We start from the raw sequence: 14,063 nt of genomic DNA, 5'->3' as shown, positions 1-14,063 counted from the left end.
CCCTCCCCTCCCCCACCCCCATCCTTCCTCACCCCCCTATCCCCCCCCCTTATCATCACATTCTTTTTTTTAAAAATAATTTTATTTTTTTAATGGGGTGACATGAATAAATCAGGATACATATATTCAAAGATAACATGTCCAGGTTATCATGTCATTCAATTATGTTGCATACACATCACCCAAAGTAAGATTGTCCTCTGTCACCTTCTATCTAGTTTTCTTTGTGCCCCTCCTTCTCCCCCTTTCCCTCTCCCTCTCCCCCCTGCCCGCGTAACCACCACACTCTTATCAATATCTCTTAGTCTCACTTTTATGTCCCACCTACGTATGGAATAATGCAGTTCTTGGTTTTTTCTGATTTACTTAGTTCACTTCGTATAATGTTATCAAGATCCCACCATTTTCCTGTAAATGATCTGATGTCATCATTTCTTATGGCTGAGTAGTATTCCATAGTGTATATGTGCCACATCTTCTTTATCCAGTCATCTATTGATGGGCTTTTTGGTTGTTTCCATGTCCTGGCCACTGTGAACAATGCTGCAATGAACATGGGGCTGCATGTGTCTTTACGTATCAATGTTCCTGAGTTTTTGAGGTATATACCCAGTAGAGGGATTGCTGGGTCAAAAGGTAGTTCTATTTTCAGTTTTTTGAGGAACCACCATACTTTCTTCCATAATGGTTGTACTACTTTACATTCCCACCAACAGTGTAAAAGGGTTCATTTTTCTCCACAGCCTCTCCAACATTTGCTATTACCTGTCTTGTTAATAATAGCTAATCTAACAGGTGTGAGGTGGTATCTCATTGCCGTTTTGATTTCCATTTCTCTAATACCTAAAGAAGATGAGCATCTTTTCATATATCTGTTGGCCATTTGTATTTCTTCCTGGGAGAAGTGTCTGTTCATGTCCTCTTCCCATTTTTTTATTGGATTGTTTGTTTGTTTGTTGTTGAGTTTTATGAGTTCTTTGTATATTTTGGATATTAGGCCCTTATCTGAGCTGTTGTTTGAAAATATCATTTCCCATTTAGTTGGCTGTCTGTTTATTTTGTTATGAGTTTCTCTTGCTGAGCAAAAACTTCTTAGTCTGATGTAGTCCCATTCATTAATTTTTGCCTTCACTTCTCTTGCCTGTGGAGTCAAATTCATAAAATGCTCTTTAAAACCCAGGTCCATGAGTTGAGTACCTATGTCTTCTTCTATGTACTTTATTGTTTGAGGTCTTATGTTTAGATCTTTGATCCATTTTGAGTTAATTTTAGTACAGGGGGACAAACTATAGTCCACTTTCATTCTTTTGCATGTGGCTTTCCAGTTTTCCCAGCACCATTTATTGAAGAGGCTTTCTTTTCTCCCTTGTGTGTTGATGGCCCCTTTATAAAAAATTCTTTGACTATATATGTGGTTATATTTCTGGGTTTTCTATTCTGTTCCATTGGTCTGAGTGTCTATTTTTCTGCCAATACCATGCTGTTTTGATTGTCATGGCCCTATAATATAGTTTGAAGTCAGGTATTGTAATACCCCCAGCTTCATTCTTTTTCTTTACAATTGCTTTGGCTATTCAAGGTTTTTTATAGTTCCACATAAATCTGATGATTTTTTGCTCCATTTCTTTAAAAAATGTCATTGGAATTTTGATGGAGATTGCATTAAATTTGTATATTGCTTTGGGTAATATGGCCATCTTGATTATATTTATTCTTCCTAGCCAAGAACAAGGTATATTCTTCCATCTCATTATATCTTTTTCGATTTCCCTTAACAATGGTTTATAGTTTTCATTATATAAGTCCTTTACATTCTTTGTTATGTTTATTCCTAGGTATTTTATTTTTTTTGTTGCAATCGTGAAGGGGATTATTCTTTTGAGTTCATTCTCCAATATTTCATTGTTGGCATATAGAAAGGCTATTGACTTCTGTATGTTGATTTTGTATCCTGCAACCTAACTGTATTGGTGTATTGTTTCTAGTAGTCTTTTTGTGGATTCTTTGGGGTTTTCGATGTATAGGATCATATCATCTGCAAAAAGTGATACCTTTATTTCTTCTTTTCCGATATGGATGCCTTTTATTTCTTTGTCTTGTCTGATTTCTCTGGCTAGAACCTCTAGTACCACATTAAATAAGAGTGGAGACAGTGGACAACCCTGTCTTGTTCCTGATTTAAGGGGGAAAGCCTTCAGTTTTGTGCCATTTAAAATGATGTTAGCTGATGGTTTATCATATATGGCCTTTATCATGTTGAGATATTTTCCTTCTATACCCATTTTGTTGAGAGTCTTAAACATAAAGTTGTGTTGTATTTTATCAAAAGCCTTTTCTGCGTCTATTGATAAGATCATGTGGTTTTTGATCTTTGTTTTGTTGATATGGCGTATTACGTTAACCGTTTTACATATGTTGAACCATCCTTAAGATTCTGGGATGAATCCCACTTGATCATGATGTATTATTTTTTGAATATGTTGTTGTATTCGATTTGCTAGTATTTTGTTTAGTATTTTAGCATCTGTATTCATTAGAGATATTGGTCTGTAGTTTTCTTTTTTTGTGCCATCCTTGCCTGGTTTTGGTATGAGGGTTATGTTGGCCTCATAAAATGTGTTTGGAAGTATTGCTTCTTCTTCAATTTTCTGGAAGACTTTCAGTAGAATAGGCACCAAGTCTTCTTTGAATGTTTGATAAAATTCACTGGTATAGCCGTCTGGGCCTTGACTATTATTTTTGGGGAGGTTTTTAATGGTTTTTTCTATTTCTTCTCTACTAATAGGTCTGTTTGGGCTTTCTGCTTCTTCTTGCCTCAGTCTAGGAAAGTTGTATTGTTCTAGGAATTTATCCATTTCTTCTAGGTTTTTGAATTTAGTGGCATAAAGTTTTTCATAGTATTCTACTATAACTTTTTGTATATCTATGGTGTCTGTGGTGATTTCTCCTCTTTCATTTTGGATTTCATTTATATGAGTTCTTTCTCTTTTTTCCTTGGTAAGTCTTGCCAAGGGTTTGTAAATTTTGATGATCTTTTCAAAGAACCAGCTCCTTGTTCTATTAATTTTTTCTATAGTTTTCCTGTTCTCTATTTCATTTATTTCTGCTCCGATTTTTTTTTTTTTTGTATTTTTCTGAAGCTGGAAACGGGGAGAGACAGTCAGACAGACTCCCGCATGGGCCTGACCGGGATTCACCCGGCACGCCCACCAGGGGGCGACGCTCTGCCCACCAGGGGGTGATGCTCTGCCCCTCTGGGGCGTTGCTCTGTCGCAACCAGAGCCACTCCAGTGCCTGGGGCAGAGGCCAAGGAGCCATCCCCAGTGCGCCGGCCATCTTTGCTCCAATGGAGCCCCGCTGTAAGAGGGGAAGAGAGAGACAGAGAGGAAGGAGAGGGGGAGGGGTCGAGAAGCAGATGGGTGCCTCTCCTGTGTGCCCTGGCCAGGAATCGAACCCGGGACTTCTGCACGCCAGGCCGACGCTCTACCACTGAACCAACCGGCCAGGGCTCTGCTCCGATTTTTATTATCTCCTTTCTTTGGCTGGTTTTGGGATGTCTTTGTTCTTCTTTTTCTAGTTCCTTAAGGTGTGAAGTTAAGTGGTTCACTTGGGCTCTCTCCTGTTTGTTCATATAGGCCTGAAGTGATATGAACTTCCCTCTTATCACTGCTTTTGCTGCATCCATAGATTCTGATATGTCGTATTGTTATTTTCCTTTGTCTGTATATATCTTTTGATCTCTGCACTTATTTCTTCTTTGACCCATTCACTTTTTAAAAATATGTTGTTTAGTCTCCACATTTTTGTGGGATTATTTCCCTGTTTTTTGCAGTTGAATTCTAGTTTCAAGGCTTTATGATCAGAAAATATACTTGGTACAACTTCCATTTTTCTGAATTTGCTGATGTTGTTTTTGTGGCCCAACATATGGTCAATTCTTGAGAATGATCCATGTACACTGGAGAAAAATGTATACTCAGTCACTTCGGGATGAAATGTCCTATAGATGTCTATTATATCCAGATGCTCTAGTGTTTTGTTTAAGGCCACTATATTTTTGTTGATTCTCTGTTTGGATGACCAATCTAGAGCCATCAGCGGTGTATTGAGGTCTCCAAGTATGATTGTATTTTTGTCAGTTTTTGTTTTAAGGTCAATTAGTAGCTGTTTTATATATTTTGGTGCTCCTTGGTTTGGAACATATATATTAAGAATTGTTATGTCTTCTTGATTCAGTGTCGCCTTAGCCATTATGAAATGGCAATTTTTGTCTCTGAGTACTTTTGCTGTCTTGTAATCAGCAATATCAGATATGAGTATTGCTACGCCTGCTTTTTTTTTTTTTTGGATGTTATTTGCTTGGAGTATTGTTTTCCAGCCTTTCACTTTGAATTTGTTTTTATCCTTGTTACTTAGATGAGTTTCTTGTAGGCAGCATACAGTTGGATTTTCTTTTTTAATCCATTCTGCTACTCTGTGCCTTTTTATTGGTGAGTTTAATTCGTTTACATTTAGTGTAATTATTGACACTTGTGAGTTCCCTATTGCCTATTTATAGATTGCTTTCTGTTAGTTTTGTGTCTTGTTTGATCCTTCTCTTTCATCTTTCTATCTTTTGTTTTTATTTGGTTTTATTCCATACATCTTTCCTCTCTTGCTATCTTTTTTTTTTTTTCCTGAAGGTGGAAACGGGGAGAGACCGTCAGACAGACTCCCGCATGCGCCCGACCGGGATCCACCCGGCACGCCCACCAGGGGCGACGCTCTGCCCACCAGGGGGCAATGCTCTGCCCCTCTGGGGAGTCGCTCTTGCTGCAACCAGAGCCACTCTAGCTCCTGGGGCAGAGGCCAAGGAACCATCCCCAGCACCCGGGCCATCTTTGCTCCAATGGAGCCTTGGCTGTGGGAGGGGAAGAGAGAGACAGAGAGGAAGGAGGAGGGGGGTCTGGAGAGGCAAATGGGTGCTTCTCCTATGTGCCCTGGCTGGGAATCGAACCCGGGTCCCCCGCACGCCAGTCCAATGCTCTACCGCTGAGCCAACAGGCCAGGGCCTGTTGCTATCTTTTTTAAATCATGTGCTTCTGTGGTGGTTTTTTCAATGGTGGTTACCATTAAGTAATGAAAAGGGTTCCTACCCTGTTCATTGTAATGCTCTATTTTGTGAGTACTTTTGCACTCCATCGCCCTTTGCTACTGTTAATCTCCATCCTCTCCTCCCCCTTTCTTTTTGTTGTTGACACAGTTTAAATTTGGTTTTATTGTGTTCTTCTTGGAGCTTTTACTTGTGGCTTTGTTTTTTTTTGTGTTTTTTTTCTGATTGGAGAACCCCCTTTATTAATTCCTGGAATGGGGGTTTTCTGATGATAAATTCCCTCATCTTTTCTGTATCTGTGAATGTTTTTATTTCTTCTTCATATTTGAAGGATAGTTTTGATGGGTATAGTATTCGTGGCTGAAAGTTCCTCTCTTTCAGGACATTAAATATTGGGGTCCAGTCTCTTTTCGCTTGTAGAGTTTCTGTTGAGAAATCTGATGATAATCTAATGGGCCTTCCTTTATATGTTGTATTATTCTTTTCCCTGGTTGCCTTGAGAATTTTTTCTTTGCCGTTGGTTTGTGCCAATTTCATTATGATGTGCCTTGGAGTAGGTTTGTTGGGGTTAAGACAACTCGGAGTTCTGTTTGCTTCTTGAATTTGAGGCTTTAGTTCTTTCCACAGGCTTGGGAAGTTCTCATCTATTATTTGTTTGAGTATGTTCTCCATTCCATTTTCTCTCTCTTCTCCCTCTGATATACCTATTAATGTTATGTTATTCTTTTTTTTTTGTATTTTTCTGAAGCTGCAAATGGAGAGAGACAGTAAGACAAATTCCCGCATGCGCCCGACCGGTATCCACCCGGCACGCCCACCAGGGGGCGATGCTCTGCCCCTCCGGGGCTTCTCTCTGTTGCTACCAGAGCCACTCTAGCGCCTGGGTCAGAGGCCATGGAGCCATCCCCAGCGCCAGTGCCATTATTGCTCCAATGGAGCCTCGGCTGCAGGAGGGGAAGAGAGAGACAGAGAGGAAGGAGAGGGGGAGGGGTGGAGAAGCAGATGGGCGTTCTCCTGTGTGCCCTGGCTGGGAATCGAACCCGGGACTTCTGCACGCCAGGCCGACACTCTTCCACTGAGCCAACCAGCCAGGGCTCTTATGTTATTCTTTTTGACGGAGTCAGATAATTCCTGTAGGGCTATCTCATTTTTTTAAATTTTTGAGTCTCTTTCTTCTTTTCTCTGTTGTGCCTCAAGTTGCTTGTCTTCTATTTCACTATTTCTACCTTCTATCTGGCCTGTTCTATTAGCTAAACTTGTTAACTCGTTTTTCAGCTCATGTATTGAGTTTTTCATCTCTGTTTGATTTGTTTTTATACTTTCAACTTCCTTGGAAATATATTCTTTGTGTTCATTGAGTTGTTTTCTGAGCTCCCTAAATTGCCTTTCTGTGTTTTCTTGTATATCTCTGAGTATTTTTAGGATTTCTATTTTAAATTCTCTGTCGTTTAACTCCAAGTTTTCCAATATATTAAATTTTTTCTCCATAGATTTTTCCTCATGTATCTGTGTTACCTCTCTTTCTTTTGTATCCATGATATTCGATTTTCTCTTCCTTAAAGGCATCTGAGGGTTGTTTTGTTGATAGTATTAATGAGATTTAATAAAGAATAAAAAGTTAAAAAATCAAAGAGTTGTTTTAAAAAAAATTAAAGAAAGAAAAATAAAATAAAATAAAAAAAAGTAAATTATTCCCCCCCTTCCTTTTTTCTTCTCCTCTCCTCTCCCCTCTTTCTTGAGAAAATCTTGTGGTGAAATGTGAATTATATTGTACTAAATAGAACAAACAATGCCTGTACTGGAGGGCCTGAATTGGGGAGAAGTAATAAAGGGGCAGAAAAAAAAAACAGAAAAAAAGGGTGAATGGACCCACAAAAAGCAAATAAGGAAAAAATTTGGGTCAAGAATAAAATGATTTGCTTTTAGGTGTTGGTTGACTAAGAGTTTTAATGAGAGGAATAAGAGGGAAACAGGAAAATGGGGGGGGCAAATTAAAAAATTACTATTGTATTTAGTGGAACAAGAACTAGATAAAATGGAGAGCCAGGGATGGGAGCACTGCTAGTGAGTTAAAAAGGTGAAGTAAAAACCCCCCAAAATGCCACAAACATAAATTTGAGTCCCAGATAAGATTATTTGTTCATTATTGAGGTTTGAATGAGAGTAGGCATAAAGGAGAAAGGAAGAAACTAATATAGAGGGAGAAAAGAAAGAGAGAGAGAAAAAAAAGAGGGAACCACTAAAAGAAGAAAAAAGAGGAGAGAGAGAGAGAGTTAAGGGTTTTGGAGTGCAACCCCCATAGAGAGAAAGGAAGAGGAAAGAAAAGATAATGGGAGATGTAACAAGTATGGGTAGTGTAGTTCAAGGAGAGGAGAGAGTAAGACTGGCAGAGCGTTAAACAACCAAAATGGAGGTGGAAAAAAAAAATCAAGAATAAAGATAAGAGAAACAAACGAACAAATATAGTAAAATGGGATAGGTTATAAAGTCTGTGGATTATTCTTGATTTTGAGAGGTTATCTTCTTGCTTTTTTTTTTCTCTCCCTCTTCCTGGTCGGTGACTCTGTACCCCGGGTTCTGCCCCTTTGGCACACTCAGTTAGAGGTTTGCAGTTGATAAGTCTCTATGGCAATGTCATGTATTGTGCTTTAGTCTCGTTGGCAGTCGAGGCTCATTAGCATTTAAAGGTCCGATAGTGAGAGAGTCCGTGTTCCTGGAGCCTCTCTCCTAGTCTTTCCTTCCTCAATTAGTAGCCTGATAATCCAGCTATGGGGTTACTGCTGCCTCTGCCTGGATAGTAAGAGGCTCAAAGAGCTGGCAACTCCCCACTTTATTCCCACTCAGCACAGGGCTCTGGGTAAGGCTCAGTCAGTCACAGCTGCTAGTATAATCAGGCAGGGCTTCTGCCCACTCAAAGACCTCTGGTCCTGCCACTTTGTCCAGTAACATGGGCTGGCGCCCAATCCTGGGGCGCTTGGAGCAAACTCTAGCTCACTTTCTGTGCGCAGACCAGGATATCAGGACGGCAGTCTCACACTCTGAGTGAAACGCCCGCCCGCACCGACAAGTTTCAGCGTTGGAATTGGCTCTCACTCCCTCCCCGTGCGTGGCTTTTTTAGGGCACTGGGGCGGCCTGGAGATTCTTCTTTTGGCCCACACAAAGGCCCCTGACTCTGCCCCTCTGTGGGATAACACGGGCGTGCAATGCTGAGGCACTTGGAGGAAACTCTCACTCACTATCTGTGCGTGCAGACCAGGATATCAGGCCGGAAGTCTCACCCTCTGAGTGAAACACCCTCCCGCACGGAAAAGTTGCAGCGTTTGAATTGGTTCTCACTCCCTCCCCTTGCACAGCTTTTTCAGGGAGCTGGGGCTGCCCAAGATTCTGCTTTTGGCCCACACAAAGGCCCCTGACTCTGCCCCTCTGTGTGATAACACAGGCTCCCACTCCTGAGGTGCTGGGAGGAATCTCTTGCCCACTCTCCATGCACGCAGACCAGGGTATCAGGCCGGCCGCCTCACCCTCTGAGTGAAACCCCCTCCCGCACGGAAAAGTTCCAGCATTGGAATTGGCTCTCGCTCCCTCCCCATGCACGGCTTTTTCAGGGCGCTGGGGTGGCCCGGAGATTCCACTTTCGGCCCACACAAAGGCCCCTGACTCTGCCTCTCTGGGGCGTAACACGAGCGCCCACTGCTGAGGCACTCGGAGGAATCTCTTGCCCACTATCTGCGCGCAAGGACCCCGGAGATCGGGGAATATGGCTGCCCCGCTTGTCTTTCTTTGTCTGGGTTTGGCGCGAGTGTCAGCTTGTATTGACTAGGTTGCCACAGGAGCAGTTTTTGCTCGGCTTGGATCTCCGTGCCACAGCCTGGTTCGGCCGTTTGTGCCGCGGCCTGGATCTATTCACCCCCTTTGCCCGCCTCAGTTTCTATATTCTCATTTCCCAGTGAAAGTAGCCCTGTTTAGGTTAGTGAGGAAAGCGGGGCATTTCTTACTCCCTATTTCCTTCGGGGTTTGATTATGTATTTAGCCAATTTTTCGCTCGACCATACCTTCGGGTGTATTGTGAAACATCTGGAGGCTCCAAGGATAGGTTTTTCTGTTTCTGGTTGAAGATCTTGTTGAGTTTTGGGGGAGATTTATCGGTATCGCTTCCTACCGCATCATTATACTGACGTCATCTCTCCATCACATTCTTGTCCATGTCTCTGAGTCTCATTGTAGTGCTTCTTAATCAATCATACTTAGACACACGAGTAGACATTTCATTGGTCCTTCAATCTTGGTTAAGAGCCCTGAGTTTGGAGTCTTATCTCTACTGCTCTGTCAGAGTTTTGAGTGGAACACAGAAACCACTGTTGGCATTTAAAGTGAAAAGGGATTTAGTGCAAGAATTCTGTTTACAACTCTTTACAAGAAAACAGTTTGGCCGTTTCTTTTTGTAAAGAAAACTAAATATGCAATTACCATATATCCCAGTGACTGTACTCTTTGGCAAAATGAAAAGTATAATAACACAAAAGTCCTGTACTTAAATGTTCATAGCAGGTTATTTGCAGCAGCCTCAAACTGGAAACAATCCAGATGTCCTTCATGGGTGAATGGCTAAAGAAACTATAGTATATCCATACCACAGAATACTACTCAATAAAACTCAACATGTGTGAGTCTCTAGGAAACAAAGATTGCAAGCTGTGTGATTCTATTTATAATTTCTTTTCTTTCTTTCTTTTCTTTTTTTAGAGATGAGCTGCATCAACTCCTAGTTGCTTCACTTTAGTTGTTTATTGATTGTGGGGGTGGAAGACACTCAAGTCAAACCAGTCACCCCTTGCTCAAGCCAGTGACCTTGGGGTTTCACACCTGGGCCCTCAGCATCTTGAGTTGATGCTCTCTCCACTGCACCACCATTGACCAGGCCTATTTATGATCCATTTTGAAGTGACAAAACATTAAAGGGGAGGACAGATTCATGATTTTCAGGGGATGCGGTTGTAAAAGGGTAACATGAGGAATTCTTTGTACTGTCAGACTATTTAGTATTTTGACTTTGGTATTAGTTGAACAAACTTACATATGTGCATGTGATAAAACTGTATAGAACTAAATACATACATTCATGCTACAAATGAATACAAGCAAACCTGGGGAAATCTGAGTAAGATTGGTGAATTATATTAATATCAATATCCTGCTTGTGATATTGCTCTAGGTTTTAAGGATGTGACCATGGGGAAACTGAACTACAGAGTATATAGGGTATCACCGTGTTGTTTCTTACAAATATATTTGAATTTACAATTATCTCAATAAAAACTTCAGTTAAAAAATATCTTTGTAAAAAGTGAAGGAACAGAAGCCTGGGCTGTTGGTATCACTGGCATACCTCCAAGTCAGCCAGGTAGCTCTAAGCCAAAAGTTAGGACATTGCTTCTGCCACCACCCCAACTGGCTCTGTATTCATGAAACTTGTGACTAGACCCAAACTTGAAGTCTAGTTGCCAAAAACTCTTAGGTGAGACTGACAAGAAGTGATAAAGATGGCTCCTTTTCACTTCCACAGGCCAGATTAAGGAGGAACATGACTGACTGGAAGAAGTCAATTTGCTTCCAAAACAATAAATGTAAAATGACCTGGATCATGTGGGTTTTAGCACTTGAATTTTTCCAGATAGCATACGGAAAGGAAATTGAAGGAGACAAACATGATATCTACCATAACTAGCTACTAGCAATGTGACTTTGGGCAAACTTATTAACCTTCCTGATTCTCAGTTTCTATAAAATAGGAATTGTTATTATACTTACCTAATAGACATGGTACATGGTCACTCAATTCATGCTAATCATCATCATTGGTTTTGCAAACTGCGAAATGGTGAAAGAAGATTAGCAAATGTTCCACAAGTGAAAAGCAAAGGAAAGAAATATTTTTTTTAAAAAAAGGAGGTTAGAGAATTTGGGGGGGAAAGCGGAGGCATTATTCTTGAATAACTGGCATATACTCAGGGTCAAGAAATGGGAAATATAAGGTATTTTTCCCCGCAGAGGAAGAAGGAAGGGGCTGGAGCCACGAAGTGTGGAATAATAAAAGGCTTTATTGAGTACAGAGCCAGGAAAGTCACATGGGGTGACCCGTGTGGGAGATATTTAAAGGGTCCCATCTAGGGTGGTCGAGCTAATATGACGTCGTGAAATCTCACTGGCTGACGGACAGTTGCTTTTTTCCAAAGGGCTCCTAGGAAGTTTCTTTTGGCATGCTTGATTGTGGGCGGCTTTAGCTAAAGTTCCTGGCTCTGAGTTCCTCACGTGACCATCCCCCATTGCTAACCACCCCACAGGAAACAAAGACATTAAAAAACTTATTCAAAATATTAAGTATTGGTGAAGCACCGCAGCAGCTGCACGCTGGACTTCAGTCCCGGGACAAAGGCGGCCGGCGCTGCTGCGGGGACCAACCAATGACCTACCGGGACACCCCGCGTCATTTTGACTGACAAACAGCACGACCGAGGCCTTATCAACTGTGGCAACAAGTACCTGACAGCCCAGGCATTTAGGTTCCAGGTGAGAGCACCTGCCAGCAGCCAGAAGAAGAGGGAGACCTAGCCTGACCTGGCGGTGGCACAGTGGATAAAGCGTTGGACTGGGATGCAAAGGACCCAGGTTCGAGACCCCAAGGTCTCCAGCTTGAGCACGGGCTCATCTGGTTTGAGCAAAAAGCCTACCAGCTTGAACCCAAGGTCGCTGACTCCAGCAAGGAGTTACTCCGTCTGCTGAAGACCCGCGGTCAAGGCACATATGAGAAAGCAATCAATGAACAACTAAGGTGTTGCAACGCACAATGAAAAACTAATGATTGATGCTTCTCATCTCTCTCCGTTCCTGTCTGTCTGTCCCTGTCTATCCCTCTCTCTGACTCTCTCTCTATCTCTGTAAAAAAAAAAAAAAAATAAATAAAAAAGAGGCAGACCTAGACACCGATGCAGCCAACCAAAGAAGCGGGCAGCGCGGTGCATGCTTGCGTAGCCACCTGGGTAGCTACCTGGAGGCAGACAAGGATGGCAACGTAACCTGCCAGCGTGAAGTGCCTGTGCCCACTGCCACTTTCTGACAATGGAGCAGAACAGTGGCCGCTGCAGTCCGAGATGCACCAGCGCTACTCCAGCAGCCCCGAGGGCAGCCTGTCGTGCTCTGCGCAGACAGGGTCGCCAGCCAAGAAGGGAAGCGTACTCAACACGCACCTGAGCGCAGCTGCAGACACGGCCAGGGACCGCACAAGCCTCGAGGCCTCCACTTACTCATCGCACTGGCCTTGCACCACCAGAGCAGCTGCGTGCAGACAGCTGACCGCCACTTCCCGCACCACCACGAGCGCCTGGTGGCTCGCCCCGAACCCGCCACTGGCTACCCGCTCCAATTCCGTTCCAGCAAGGTGACTTTCTACCAGTGGGAAGGCCGCTACCTGGCTCCATGGAGCCTAGAGGCATGCTCAAGGCGGCAAGGACAAGCTCTTTGACCTGGAGCCGAGCTGTGTCCAGATGACGCTGCACACCATCCATGAGAGGAACGTGTCCACGTGCCAGGGTAGGGGGCCTGTTGGCCAGTCAGTATGAAGAGACTGACCAGCAGACCTTATCAGCTGGATAGATATCCACCGCCACACAAAATGTGCGCCTTCCACAACCACGTGGATAAGTACTGGATGCTGACTGCCACCTGGGGCTTGCAGTCCGCTGTCTCCATGAAGAATGCCAGCTGCTACTTTGACATTGAGTGGCGTGATGGGCTGTTATACTGCATGTGTCCAATGGCAAGTCTGTGACTGCCAGGAAGAACTGGCAGCTGGCTGTCTTGGTAGAGACAGCAGGGGACACAGAGCTCTTCCTCATGAAACTAATCAACTATCCCATCGTCCTGTTCTGTGGGGAGCATGGCTTCATCAGCTACTGCAAGGTCTTGGGCACTCTGGTCGCCACGCGCTCCAACTATGATGTCTTCCAATTCGAATTCAATGACGGCGCCTATAACATCAAAGACTCTACAAATAAGTACTGGATGTTGGGTATTAACTCCTTGGTCATCAGCAGCAGTGGCACCCCTGTTGATTTCTTCAAGTTCTGCAAGTACAACAGGCGTCCATCAAGCTGAGTGGGCGCTACCTGAAGGGGGACCACGTAGGGGTTCTAAAGGCCTGTGCTCAGACCTTTAACCCTGCCATGCTGTGGGAGTACTAGACTCATCACCCGTGTCCCCATCCCGAACCTGCTTTGACCCTCCCACTACTTCTCCAGGTAGGTGCTGCTGATGGTGGTGAGCCCCTTGCTCTGAAACTGAAAACCCAGAGAAAATGCTGTGCCCACTTGATACCCTGTGTGGCCTTTCCCTGGTCAGGTCAGCAACTGTGCCTGGTCTTTTGAGGGATTGTGGAACCTCTGCTCTCTCTTCTCTGCTGAGGGCGAGGCTGGCACCTCATCTGACCTCAGACAACTCAGCCTTATTTTCCCAAAGTTGTGGAGGAGTAGTGAAAGCAGCAAGCCTTTTGGTATGGTGGGGTATAACTGGAATCTCCTGCCTCTCAGCTGAGATCCCACCCCCCATTTTGGTGGCCCCCTCAGTGTACCAGCCTGAATCAAGGAAGAATGCCTTACCGGCAGGAGGCTGAAACCAGTGCCTGTCACTTTTCCAATTTGCATGGAGCAGGCTTACCCACTGCATGTCTCCTGTGGGCTGGAGGCCCTGCTCCTTTCTCATTCTTGTACCCTGATATGACTGGAAGCAGAGAAAGACTAAATCTATATCTTTATATCTATCTATCTATCTATCTATCTATCTATCTATCTATCTATCTATCTATCTATATTATACATATAACAGATTTTTAATGAAATGATATTGTTGGAGGTGACTCAGGCAAACCTGGCTATAGCCGTGAATGATCCTCAAGGGGTTCTACAAGGGGGTCTTGGG

The 14,063-nt window shown here is 43.3% G+C and overlaps 1 pseudogene; it reads left to right on the top strand.

Moving 5' to 3' along the window:
• LOC136398370 (fascin-like) overlaps positions 1–13,330 on the top strand; it is a 54,115-nt pseudogene extending 40,785 nt beyond the window's left edge.
• Positions 13,331–14,063: the final 733 nt, after the last annotated feature.

This window comes from Saccopteryx leptura, chromosome 3, assembly GCF_036850995.1.
Source record: "Saccopteryx leptura isolate mSacLep1 chromosome 3, mSacLep1_pri_phased_curated, whole genome shotgun sequence".
NCBI classification, from domain to species: Eukaryota; Metazoa; Chordata; class Mammalia; order Chiroptera; family Emballonuridae; genus Saccopteryx; species Saccopteryx leptura.
The sequence above is the reverse complement of the archived record's forward strand: the minus strand, read 5'-3'. Positions and strand labels throughout refer to the sequence as shown.